Source organism: Triticum aestivum, chromosome 5B, assembly GCF_018294505.1.
Source record: "Triticum aestivum cultivar Chinese Spring chromosome 5B, IWGSC CS RefSeq v2.1, whole genome shotgun sequence".
NCBI lineage: Eukaryota > Viridiplantae > Streptophyta > Magnoliopsida > Poales > Poaceae > Triticum > Triticum aestivum.
Genome location: NC_057807.1, coordinates 337138269 through 337151058, shown reverse-complemented (window position 1 = coordinate 337151058; position 12790 = coordinate 337138269). Strand labels below are relative to the sequence as shown.

Below are 12790 nucleotides of genomic sequence, written 5' to 3'. Positions count from 1 at the left end.
TTGTATTACAAAGCAACAACATCGATACAACCAACGATAGGTGCTGGGGTGGAAGCAGCACAGGCACGCCCAAAAGAAAAGAAAGAGAAAACACAAAAGGAAAAAAAAATGCCGACAAAGGCGGATCAACGAAAACGAAGATGACTCGCAACCGCTGCGCCTGCCGGAGAATTCCACCACACTCCTAGCACCACGAAACGCCGCATACCAAGTAACACCTTCAAGAAGGAACGCGACGCTGCTACCGGACATGGCCTAGGGTTTCCCCTGGTACGCGAAGGGCCGTGGGAGGGAAGGGGGATATCCGACGCCCTTCAGGAAGGCACGGCGGCGCCCACGGGCGTCACCGCGTCGGTGCCGAACAAGCCGACAAGGATTTCTCCCAACCTCCAACCAACCACGACCCCAGACGATCCATCGCGCTCCACCATACTTGCCGTCCACCAATATGCGCCACCACGGACTCGCAATCACCATCGCCGTCTCACCGTGACAAGCGAAGCGAGACCGGCGGGATCGAGAGGAACCAGCCGGAAACGAGGAGCAGCAGGGTCAGCGGCCACGTGGGAGGGGACAACCTCCACCACCCTCGGCGGTGACCGACCGGACGTAGCTCAGGAGCAAACCAGGCACCCCTGCCCGGCCGAGCCCGAAGCGGGCTCGTGAAGCTCCCGTCGCTGCGCTGCAGTACACGCGCCACCGTCTCCGCCACCCCCAGCCCAAGCCTCACCTCCGTCCGCCGGAGATGACGCCGGAAAGCACACGCCAGGCCCACCCAGACCCAGATGGGGCCCAAAAGGGCCCAGATCTGGGCCGGAAGGGCGCCGCCGCCCGCCATCGCGCCGCCCTGCAGCCAAGCAGCCATGCCACCGCCACCTTGCCACCCGGAGCTGCGCCGCCTGCGAAGACGAGCCGCCACCGGATCCGACGCTGGCCTGAGTGCACCGCCGCCGGCGCCATCGCCCGAGCTACAGCGCCACGCGGGGAGGAAAAGAACGGGGCCGCCGCCGCCGGCATCACGCGAGCCAGGCCCGGAGGCCTACGCCGGCGGCGGCGGGAGGATAAAGGAGGAGGGGGCCGCTGGGAGGGGCAGGGAAGGGGAGCCCCCGGTCGCCTCGCTCGGGGAGGCGACGCGGGGGGTACGGGGGAGGAGGGGAGGGGGAGGGGGGCCGGGGCGCGCCCGCCGGCGGCCGGGGGCGGCGGGAGCGGGGGAGGGCGGCGGCGGGGGGGGGGGAACCCTAGCACTGTTTCCTGCAGCGAGCAGTCCTCTGGGAGGAGGGTAGACAGCCTTTTTCAATAGAAAGTTTACTGCATATCAATCTTTGCTTTTTCTTATCTAGGCTGCCGCGACAGGAGAGCAGAAAGCCGAGGTGGTCACAAATCACATTCTGAAGGTGCATGCGAATCAGCTACTTATTTTATAGCTCAGTTGTAGTTAACATAGAATTACACAGTTGTAATAGGAATGCTACCAAGTTCCTTTCTTCATGTCCCTTTCTTTAAGTTCACAGAAAGTTCTAGGAAATTAAGAAGTGACTACATTACTAATTCTTTGATTTTTTTTTAATTATGGAAGGTCTTGGGGTTGGATATCTGTGCCGATACACTGGTAGGCAATAATATGTTGAGAGGCATATCAGGAGGGCAAAAAAAGAGAGTAACTACAGGTAAATATAGCCTATGAGTAAGAAACCTACCAGATGCTTATGTGTTATTACGGAACTAAATTACTTCATACTTCTACACAATCCAACTCATCCATTCTCTGACATGGTTGTGCAGCTGAGATGCTTGTCACACCAGGACGAGCCCTTTTCATGGATGAGATATCAACTGGACTTGACAGCTCAACAACCTTCCAGATTGTGAACTCCATCCGACAAACAATCCACATTATTGGTGGAACAGCAGTCATTGCCTTGCTACAACCTGCACCAGAGACATATGAATTGTTTGATGATATAATTCTCCTCTCAGACGGTCAGGTTGTCTACAATGGCCCTCGAGAACATGTGCTCGAGTTCTTTCAATCAATGGGATTCAAATGTCCTGAGCGAAAAGGCGTAGCTGACTTCTTGCAAGAAGTGAGTGTCATCAAAGTTTATATGAAGCTTTCTCTAATTATGGATTTATTTTAAAAATGCATTATTGCGAAATACCTTCAAAATAAAAAATGTTAAATTTCTAGGAAATTTCACAAAATGCAAAGTGTGCTCACAAGTGGAATGAATGGAGCCACATATTTTAATATTACACAAAGTTTGCATCTTGGGCAAAATATGGCAAGCTGCAAAATTGATAGTTGTAGAAAACTCTGTCATAAGTTGGGAATTTTTCACCCCAAAATAACTTGGGATTTTCTTAATACCAGGATCATAATTGGCTACGATGTTTAAGTGTGACTGACTATAACTGGAAATTTGATAGGTTACATCAAGAAAAGATCAAGGACAATACTGGATAAACAGTGATGAGACATACCGATATGTTCCTGTTAAGGAGTTTGCGGAGGCATTTCAAGCTTTCCACGTTGGTCAAGCTATAAAGAGTGAGTTAGCAGTGCCGTTTGACAAGAATGGAAGTCATCCTGCAGCTCTGAAAACTTCACAATACGGTGCCAGCATGAAGGAACTACTCAAAGCTAATATCAACAGAGAGATACTGCTCATGAAAAGAAACTCCTTTGTGTATATATTCAAGGCCACCCAGGTGATGATTCTAAAAGGCAAAATCTACAAAAAGTTCAACACTACCTGATTTCGTTGTTATCCTAGAAAAGTATACAAGAACATAACATACATTTTCTTATTATTTCTCTTTATTCTTCAGTTGACACTCATGGCGATCATCGCAATGACTGTCTTTCTGCGCATCAATATGCATCATGACTCGGTGACAGATGGAGGGATATACATGGGTGCTCTCTTCTTTGGGATTTTGATGATCATGTTCAATGGTTTAGCAGAAGTAGGTCTAACTATTGCAAAGCTCCCTGTTTTTTTCAAGCAACGGAATCTTCTCTTCTTTCCAGCATGGACATACACGTTGCCGTCATGGCTCATTAAGACCCCTCTCTCCTTGCTCAATGTAACAATTTGGGTCGGCATAACATACTATGGCATTGGATTTGATCCCAACGTACAGAGGTAAGGGTGGAACTCTAACATACATGATCTTTCTTAATGTATTGCAGAAGCTAATGAAAACAATGCAATGCTACAGATTTTTTAGGCAGTTCCTGCTGCTCTTTTTAATGAACGAGGCATCGTCTGGACTCTTTCGCTTCATTGCTGGTCTTGCAAGGCATCAGGTTGTTTCAAGCACCCTCGGTTCCTTCTGCATACTAATTTTTATGCTCACTGGTGGATTCGTCCTGGCAAGAGGTATGCAAAAGTAGCTAAGCTAAAGTCGAAAACTGATTTTGAAGTGTCCACCTAAGAACACCTGGACTAAATTTCCTCAGTTCAGTTACTTTTTCCTCATTGGATGTGGTATCTGTGAATCATAGATTAAATCATTCCTTTGATTTAACAGAGAATGTAAAGAAATGGTGGATATGGGGGTACTGGATATCACCCCTGATGTACGCACAAAATGCACTATCGGTGAATGAGTTCCTAGGTCACAGCTGGAACAAGGTAAATAGACTTTTGTGAAAAAGGATAAACAATCATCTTTCTGAATATGTCTGGCTAAAGCATATTGTTACTGCTATACTACAGACAATCCCCGGTTTCAAGGAACCACTTGGAAACCTAGTTCTGAAATCTCGAGGGGTCTTTCCTGATACGAAGTGGTACTGGATTGGTGCTGGTGCCTTGCTCGGATATGTGCTACTATTTAATATCCTCTATACCGTCTGCCTCACATTCCTCGACCGTGAGTCAGAAATAACTTGTATTTAGAATGCAAATAGGTAGCTAATTTTGCAATTTCAAAAAACAATGCTGTAAATTCTAATCTCATACATTCTCCTATCTGCAGCATTTGACAGCAACCAGCCAACAGTATCTGAAGAAACATTGAAGATAAAACAAGCTAATCTCACTGGTGAAATTTTAGAAGAATCATCGAGAGGACGGGTTAACAACAGTACAATAGCATCTAGAGGTACTTACCGATTCCATACTCATCAATTTGAAGAAGATATAACATAATGGCCAAGTGGCAAAGCTCAATAAATTTGACTTCCTAGCCTGATAGTTGAGGTATAATTTAAAATTACCACTTGCATATGTCTACCAGATACTGAGGATGGGAGCAATGATGAATCAACTTCCAATCATGCAACAGTGAATTCTAGTCCAGGCAAGAAAGGAATGGTCCTCCCTTTTGTGCCTCTCTCCATCACATTCGATGATATAAAATACAGTGTAGACATGCCACAGGTATTTTCTTTTTGAAAATTCTATAAAGTACAGATACGTACAATATATGGAACATAAATGAGTGAAAATATCATGCGTAACTCCTTTATCCAACAAAAAATGTAGGAAATTAAAGCACAAGGTGTGGCAGAGAGTCGGTTGGAACTACTGAAGGGTATCAGTGGTTCATTTAGGCCAGGAGTGCTTACAGCTCTTATGGGTGTCAGTGGTGCCGGTAAGACAACACTGATGGATGTGTTGGCTGGACGGAAGACCAGTGGATACATAGAGGGCAACATTACAATCTCTGGTTATCCAAAGAAGCAAGAAACTTTTGCTCGTGTATCGGGATACTGTGAGCAGAACGACATTCATTCACCAAATGTGACCGTCTATGAGTCTCTTGCATTCTCTTCATGGCTCCGATTACCTGCCAATGTTGATTCCTCGACAAGAAAGGTTTGCAAAGAACAATTTGCTTTTTTTGAATGTTTTCATAGTATACGAGTATATATATTTATTACAAAACTGTATGAAACATGATTAAGTGAGAAAACTAATATTGCAACTGATTATGTTCCGTAAAACAAATTGGCAACTGATCTTAAATGTTGTGCGATATAAAATATAAAATCGATAACTGTAGAATTCAGATTCACCGAAATGATTCAGACAGATATTTTGACGTGACTGTTGATCACATTTATGTACTAGTCATATCTTGGCAAGGGCGACAATACCTGCTGACTGCTCTAACACATGAAACCTGGTCTGCAGATGTTCATTGATGAGGTCATGGAATTGGTGGAACTCTCCCCCTTAAGAGATGCATTGGTTGGATTACCTGGTGTGAGTGGATTGTCGACTGAGCAAAGGAAAAGGCTAACAATAGCAGTGGAGCTGGTTGCTAACCCTTCCATCATTTTCATGGACGAACCAACATCTGGACTTGATGCACGGGCAGCAGCCATTGTCATGAGGGCAATAAGGAATACTGTAGATACAGGACGGACAGTTGTTTGCACCATTCATCAACCAAGCATCGACATATTTGAGTCTTTTGATGAGGTAATAAATGCAGTGCCTACATGTAGTAAAGAAAAAAAACAGTAAGCAACACACAGACAATTCATACTGTTTATCAACGCATTTAATACCTGATGATCCTGTGTGTCTTTGTAGCTCTTCCTGATGAAACGAGGAGGTGAAGAGATTTATGTAGGTCCACTAGGCCGGCACTCATGTGAACTGATTAGATATTTTGAGGTGACGGAAGAGAACATAAATTAGTGCATGTTTATATATGCAGCCTCGCACCTAACAAAAATGTTACTGAATTGTTTTCCTTCGGTTCTACACAGGCTACTGAAGATGTCAGAAAGATTAAAGACGGTTACAATCCTTCAACATGGATGCTGGAAGTGACTAGTGCAACACAAGAACAGATGACTGGGATTAACTTCAGTCAAGTATACAAGAATTCTGAACTATATCGGTAGGCTTCTGGTTGCATTACTTCATGATTTAATAACTAAAGAATGAAAGACTGAAAAATATTGATTTAAGCTATGAAATCTTATATTTCGAAACAAAGAGCAAAAATCAACATTCTCTTCAGCATGTTTAAAGTTTAAACTAGTATTTAAGAGGGAGATCTCTAAACTACAAAACACCAGAATATTTTCGGACAAATATGCATTACAAACAACATTGAAATCATATATGGCCCATTTTAAAAGCATGACAACACTAGTATCATACTAATATTCAGTTTAATCTTCTGCAACTGAATAGTGTCTTAAATGTGCACTAATATTGTCGGTTTTGTTGCATTTCAGGAGGAACAAAAATCTAATAAAGGAGCTAAGCACACCTCCTGAAGGTTCAAGCGACCTATCCTTTCCAACCCAATACTCACAAACTTTCCTCACACAGTCTTTTGCTTGCCTGTGGAAGCAAAGCCTGTCATACTGGAGAAACCCTCCATATACAGCTGTCAAGTACTTCTATACTACAGTGATTGCACTGTTGTTTGGGACAATGTTCTGGGGCATTGGCAAAAAAAGGTAAGATAATATGTAATAAAAGAAAGTACAAAATAATACATGGTATTTGTTGAGATTACATATGGTTCTTACCTTCAAAATTCACTAGAAACATTTTACTCTTGCAGACACAATCAACAGGACTTGTTCAATGCCATGGGTTCCATGTATTCCTCAGTTTTGTTCATGGGGGTGCAGAACTCTGCCTCAGTTCAGCCAGTTGTGGCTGTTGAGCGCACGGTCTTTTACAGGGAAAGAGCGGCTCACATGTACTCACCTTTGCCATATGCATTGGGACAGGTAAATTTTACTTTGCATTAACTTTCGTCTGTAGTTATGTTATATGCCAAGTAAAAACAAGACTAGGAAGCTCAACAAACAGATGGCATCACATTCTCATGTAAAACATAATAAACAGATGCAAACGAGGCTTCATAAAAGGTTTCAGATAATATTGAATTACAGCCAGAAAAGATGGTACAGATAGTTAAAACAAATCCCCTAAGTGGAAAGCAACGGTAAAACAATAAGAGCCCTAACATTCTTCCCTTTGCAGGTTGCAATTGAACTTCCATACATCTTTGTTCAGTCCTTAATATATGGTGTGCTAGTATATGCTATGATTGGGTTCGAGTGGACAGCTGTCAAATTCTTTTGGTACCTGTTCTTCATGTACTTCACTCTAGCTTATTTCACATTTTACGGAATGATGTCGGTGGGCCTGACTCCAAACTACAACGTTGCCTCTGTTGCTTCCACGGCATTCTATGCTCTCTGGAACCTTTTCTCAGGATTTATTACACCAAGAACTGTAAGTATACTATTTGCTCTCAGTGTTTTAACTTCCTATTCTTCCACCTCTATAACCAATAACCAAATTTTGCTCCTTCTTTTACTAATATTATGCAAGCTCTTATTCAAAAAGTAATATTATGTGAACTGGCTACTTTCCTCTACAGAGAATCCCGATATGGTGGAGATGGTACTACTGGCTCAGCCCTATTGCATGGACACTGAATGGTCTGGTCACTTCACAGTTTGGAGACGTAACCGAAAAGTTTGATAATGGCGTGCGGGTATCCGATTTTGTAGAAAGCTATTTTGGGTACCATCATGACTTCTTGTGGGTGGTCGCTGTGGTGGTCGTCTCATTCGCTCTTCTCTTTGCTTTCCTATTCGGGCTCTCAATCAAGCTATTCAACTTCCAAAAGAGATGAGTGATCAATGAAGAACATATCCAAGTTTGACCAAAGCCCACTAAGCAGAGATAGTACAATAGGACTACGTCCTTGTAATTGTATTGGAGACATGTGAATAGTAGCATAGCATATATTTTGAGAGCACAGTGCCCATATCGAATGTATAGTGACAGTGCACATTGTGCCCAGTGCCCTAGGAGTACAGTTTTGCAAGTTGTATAAATCAAGTAATTTGCCACACCGTTGATTTGCTCTAACACCTTTGGAGCGCTCACAAAACAAAATGGTGGCATGCTGTACTCGAAATTTGACCAATAGAACTGACACGGATACCGAAATTCGCACAAGCTGTCAGGAATCGTGGGGGGAAACCATACACGGGTTCAATTTATGAACCTTCCGGATGACCGATTGCACTGAAATTCGAACACCAATTGAACTAGATAAGAGCTCGATCCACGAAAATGGTAAAATCGCGCTCGCTGTTTCTCAGCGCAGAAGGTACGCAAGGCGTCGCGAAGAGGCGAAACATATGCGGCCATTAGCGGTGGGGAGGAAACTCACCAGCGTGACGAGGCGATCGACGGACGACATGGAGCCCCGGCGGTGCTCGACGGAATGCCAACGAGAAAATGGAGATTTCTCGCGTTCAGAATGCTTTGCTGAGCTAGTGCGGCCGGCCCTGACCCACTTCAAACCTCGGCCCATTCAGCACCGGTGTTTTTGGACCAGACCTTAATCGACCGGATAGTTAGCACTACGGCCCACCTACAACTGGTATCCATTTCTCAGCGAAAAAAAATCCTACAAGCCTACAACTACGGAATTTCCTATTCACCGCTTATTGCGGCAAGTTGCCGCGCTTTCGCACAGGGCGCAGCTCATCCTGGGCCGGCCCATTTGCGGTCGTTTCCCTTTTCGCGAGAAAACAGCAAAAAACTGCTAGCGCTAGGGATTGAATCCAGTACCTTCTATACATGTATACACCACACTAACCACCCCGACTGACTAGATCAGCTTGAAGAGGTTCAACGCGAAACATAGACAAACACACAGCAGCGACAAAACTTAAAACCAGTTCATGGAATTTTCCAAAAAACTTTTGTTCCTTCTACTGTTTTTTTCGGGTTTTCTTCAGTCTTTTTCTATTATTTCGTTTTCTTTTCTTTTAAGTTAAAATATTTTACAGAATTTTGAAAAAAAATCTTGTTGTCAAAATTTGTTCATATTTTTGAAATAATGTTCACATTGCCAAAAAAAATTCACAATTTCAAAAAATGTTCCTGTTTTCATACTTTTGGTTACAATTCAAAAAGATGTTCCAAATTCCAAAAAAAAATTACATTTATAAAAATTTGTTCTCAGTTTACAAAATTTTTGGAATTTCGAAATTTGTTCATCGCTTCAAAAAATGTTCTTGGAGTTTTGTTCATGTTCTGAAAAATGTTCAAAATTTTCAAAGAAAATTATGTAGAAAAAGGCTGGGAGTTTCAATAATTTGTTCGCACTTTTAAAAAAATGTTCACATTTTCAGAAGGAAATGTTCTCAGTTTTAAATTTTGTTTGTGTTCTGAAAAAAGTTTACAATTTTAAATTTTGTTCATTTTTCTAAAAAAATGTTCTGAATTTACAAATTTGTTTGTTTATTCAAAGAAAATTATGTTCAAATTTCGTGTTTTTCGAAATTTGTTCAAAATTTCAAATGTTGTTCAGAATTTCAGTTTTCTGTTCTCGTTTCTCAAAATTTTCTGTTACAAATTTGTTCGTAGTTTTGAAAAATGTTCTCATTTGTAATTTTTGAATTTTTTAGCAAACATTAAGTTTTATCAATGTGGTTGTTGTTTCTTATATCTAGCACTGGAGCTAGTTGGCCGCAGTGGCTAGCATAATGAGGGCTGGACCGCAAGGTCGCCGGTTCGAATCCCAGCGCTAGCATTTTTCTTTTTTCGCATTTTAGCATCTCGCAAATGGGCCGGCCCAGGTTTGGCCACGCTTTTGCGAAACGTCGGCATTTTGACGCAGCTAGCGTCACATAGGAGCTCCCTACAACTACTGTACTGTCCAAACTATTGCAAGTGTTATTTGGGTGAAGATTTATTTTTTTAGGGAAATTGCCATCGCTTTATTTAAGAACCAACGCTCGGAATGTGATCCGAAATTACATCCAAGATACAGTCCAGGGGGACACCAAACAAGCTATTACGTAAACCCTCCTCAACTCCTACTCTTGCTAATTTATGCGCGGCGACATCCGCAAATCTACTAACCCAAGAAACTCTAAACTCCACACGCGAGGCAAGCATCTGCTTGATCTCTCTGATCCACAGATCGGACACCGAAAGGTCCGGTTGCTCCTGCGTGATCCTTTGCACAGCTAACATGTTGTCAAGCTCGACATGTACCCGTTCGATGTTCAATTCCAGCGCCACCTGCAGAGCCTGCTTACAAGCTAAGATCTCAGTAGTTTCAGGGTCAGATATGTGTGTGAAGTGGTAGCAGAGACTAGCAATAAAAGCTCCATTGTGATCCCTCATCACTGCTCCACCTCCATGTGACGCCCCCGATTTAATCGTACACTAATCATGCACGCAAATGTGTACGATCAAGATCAGGGACTCACGGGAAGATATCACAACACAACTCTACAAATAAAATAAGTCATACAAGCATCATAATACAAGCCAGGGGCCTCGAGGGCTCGAATACAAGTGCTCGATCATAGACGAGTCAGCGGAAGCAGCAATATCTGAGTACAGACATAAGTTAAACAGGGTGCCATAAGATGGCTAGCACAAACTGGGATACAGATCGAAAGAGGCGCAGGCCTCCTGCCTGGGATCCTCCTAACTACTCCTGGACGTCGTCAGCGGGCTGCAAGTAGTAGTAGGCAACTCCGGTGTAGTAGTCGTCGTCAACGGTGGCGTCTGGCTCCAGGGCTCCAGCATCTGGTTGCGACAACCAGAAAGAAAGGAAAGGGGAAAAAAAAAGGGGGGAGAAAGCAACCGTGAGTACTCATCCAAAGTACTCGCAAGCAAGGATCTAAACTACATATGCATGGGTATATGTGTAAGGAGGCCATATCAGTGGACTGAACTGCAGAATGCCAGAATAAGAGGGGGATAGCTAGTCCTATCGAAGACTACGCTTCTGGCAGCCTCCGTCTTGCATCAAGTAAAAGAGAGTAGATTGAAGTCCTCCAAGTAGCATCTTCAAGTAGCATCTCCAAGCAGCATCGCATAGCATAATCCTACCCGGCGATCCTCTCCTCGTCGCCCTGCGGAAAAGCGATCACCGGGTTGTCTGTGGAACTTGGAAGGGTGTGTTTTATTAAGTATCCGGTTCTAGTTGTCATAAGGTCAAGGTACAACTCCAAGTCGTCCTGTTACCGAAGATCACGGCTATTCGAATAGATTAACTTCCCTGCAGGGGTGCACCACATAGCCCAACACGCTCGATCCCATTTGGCCGGACACACTTTCCTGGGTCATGCCCGGCCTCGGAAGATCAACACGTCGCAGCCCCACCTAGGCAAAACAGAGAGGCCAGCACGCCGGTCTAAACCTAAGCGCACAGGGGTCTGGGCCCATCGCCCATAGCACACCTGCACGTTGCGAGGGCGGCCGAAAGCAGACCTAGCCTAGTGGCGTTCCAGTCCAATTCGGCGCGCGCCGCTCCGTCGCTGACGTCTGAAGTGCTTCGGCTGATACCACGACGTCGGGATACCCATAACTACTCCCACGTAGATGGTTAGTGCGTATAGGCTCGTAGCCAGACTCAGATCAAATACCAAGATCTCGTTAAGCGTGTTAAGTATCCGCGAATGCCGAACAGGGCCAGGCCCACCTGTCTCCTAGGTGGTCTCAACCTGCCCTGCCGCTCCGCCACAGAGTAATAGTCGGGGGCCGTCGGGAACCCAGGCCCACCTCTACCGGGATGGAGCCACCTATCCTTTCAGCCCCCTCGTCAGAATCACTTGCGGGTACTCAATGAGCTGACCCGACTTTAGTCACCATCTGCAAAGTATGTATGTATGTATAGTATATACCCGTGATCACCTCCCAAGTGATCACGGCCCGATAGTATAGCAAGGCAGACTGACAAGAATGTAGGGCCAATGATGATAAACTAGCATCCTATACTAAGCATTTAGGATTGCAGGTAAGGTATTAACAGATGTAGCGACAATGTCAGGCTATGCATCAGAATAGGATTAACGGAAAGCAGTAACATGCTACACTACTCTAATGCAAGCAGTATAGAGTAGAATAGGCGATATCTGGTGATCAAGGGGGGGGGGCTTGCCTGGTTGCTCTGGCAAGAGAGAGGGGTCGTCAACTCCGTAGTCGAACTGGGCAGCAGCAGCGTCGGTCTCGTAGTCTACCGGAGAGAAGAGGGGGAAGAAACAATGAATACCAAGTAAACAGATGCATATCGATGCATGACATGTCAAGAAGCGATGCTAGGCGCGCCCTAACGTGGTATAAGGTGGTACTGGTTAAGGGGGGAATCATCCGGGAAAGTATTCCCGGTGTTTCGTGTTTTCGGGCAGAGGAGCCGGAGGGGGAAAGTTGCGGGTTCGATAGGTTAGGGGGGTGTGGCGGACGAACGGACTGCGTATCCGGAATCGTCTCGTCGTTCTGAGCAACTTTCATGTTGAAAATATTTTAATCCGGATTACGGATTAAAAGATATGATTTTTAAAAGATTTTATTAATTTCTGGAATTTAATTAATTATTTAATTAATTCGAAAATGCATTTATGACATCAGCATGATGTCATGCTGACGTCAGCAGTCAACAGGGTTGACTGAGTCAACCCTGACGTGTGGGTCCCACTGGTCATTGACTGTTTAACCTAATCAGCGTTTAACTAATCTAACTACTGTTTAATTAACCTAATTAGTTAATTAGGTTAATCTAATTATGATTAATTAACTTAATTAATTCCTTAATTAATTGATTTATTTAATTATTATTTATTTAATTATTTTTATCAATATTATTTTTTTTTTCTTTTTTTTTAAACGTTTCTGGGGCTGGGGCCCGCTAGTCAGTGGCCCAGAGGGCATCGGACCCCACCCGGCAGTGGCCCAGGAGGCCGACCGGGCGCGGGTGCGGGCGCTCGCCCGAACGGGCGTGGGCGCTGCGGGCGCAGCCCAGCAAGGCGTCGCGGGGCGCC

At 44.3% G+C, this 12790-nt stretch overlaps 1 pseudogene across 1 annotated transcript in view; it reads left to right on the top strand.

The window, feature by feature from the left end:
- Positions 1 to 7849, top strand: part of LOC123111734 (ABC transporter G family member 53-like) — a 10332-nt pseudogene extending 2483 nt beyond the window's left edge. The window contains exons 7-24 of the transcript XR_006454683.1: positions 1341 to 1394; positions 1577 to 1667; positions 1783 to 2084; positions 2428 to 2709; positions 2830 to 3146; positions 3223 to 3383; positions 3535 to 3638; positions 3723 to 3879; positions 3985 to 4110; positions 4246 to 4388; positions 4494 to 4826; positions 5145 to 5435; positions 5550 to 5633; positions 5729 to 5862; positions 6206 to 6433; positions 6541 to 6712; positions 6969 to 7223; positions 7372 to 7849. The product of XR_006454683.1 is annotated as an ABC transporter G family member 53-like (transcript). The remainder of the gene's footprint in view (positions 1 to 1340; positions 1395 to 1576; positions 1668 to 1782; positions 2085 to 2427; positions 2710 to 2829; positions 3147 to 3222; positions 3384 to 3534; positions 3639 to 3722; positions 3880 to 3984; positions 4111 to 4245; positions 4389 to 4493; positions 4827 to 5144; positions 5436 to 5549; positions 5634 to 5728; positions 5863 to 6205; positions 6434 to 6540; positions 6713 to 6968; positions 7224 to 7371) is intronic.
- The last annotated feature ends 4941 nt before the right edge of the window (positions 7850 to 12790 follow it).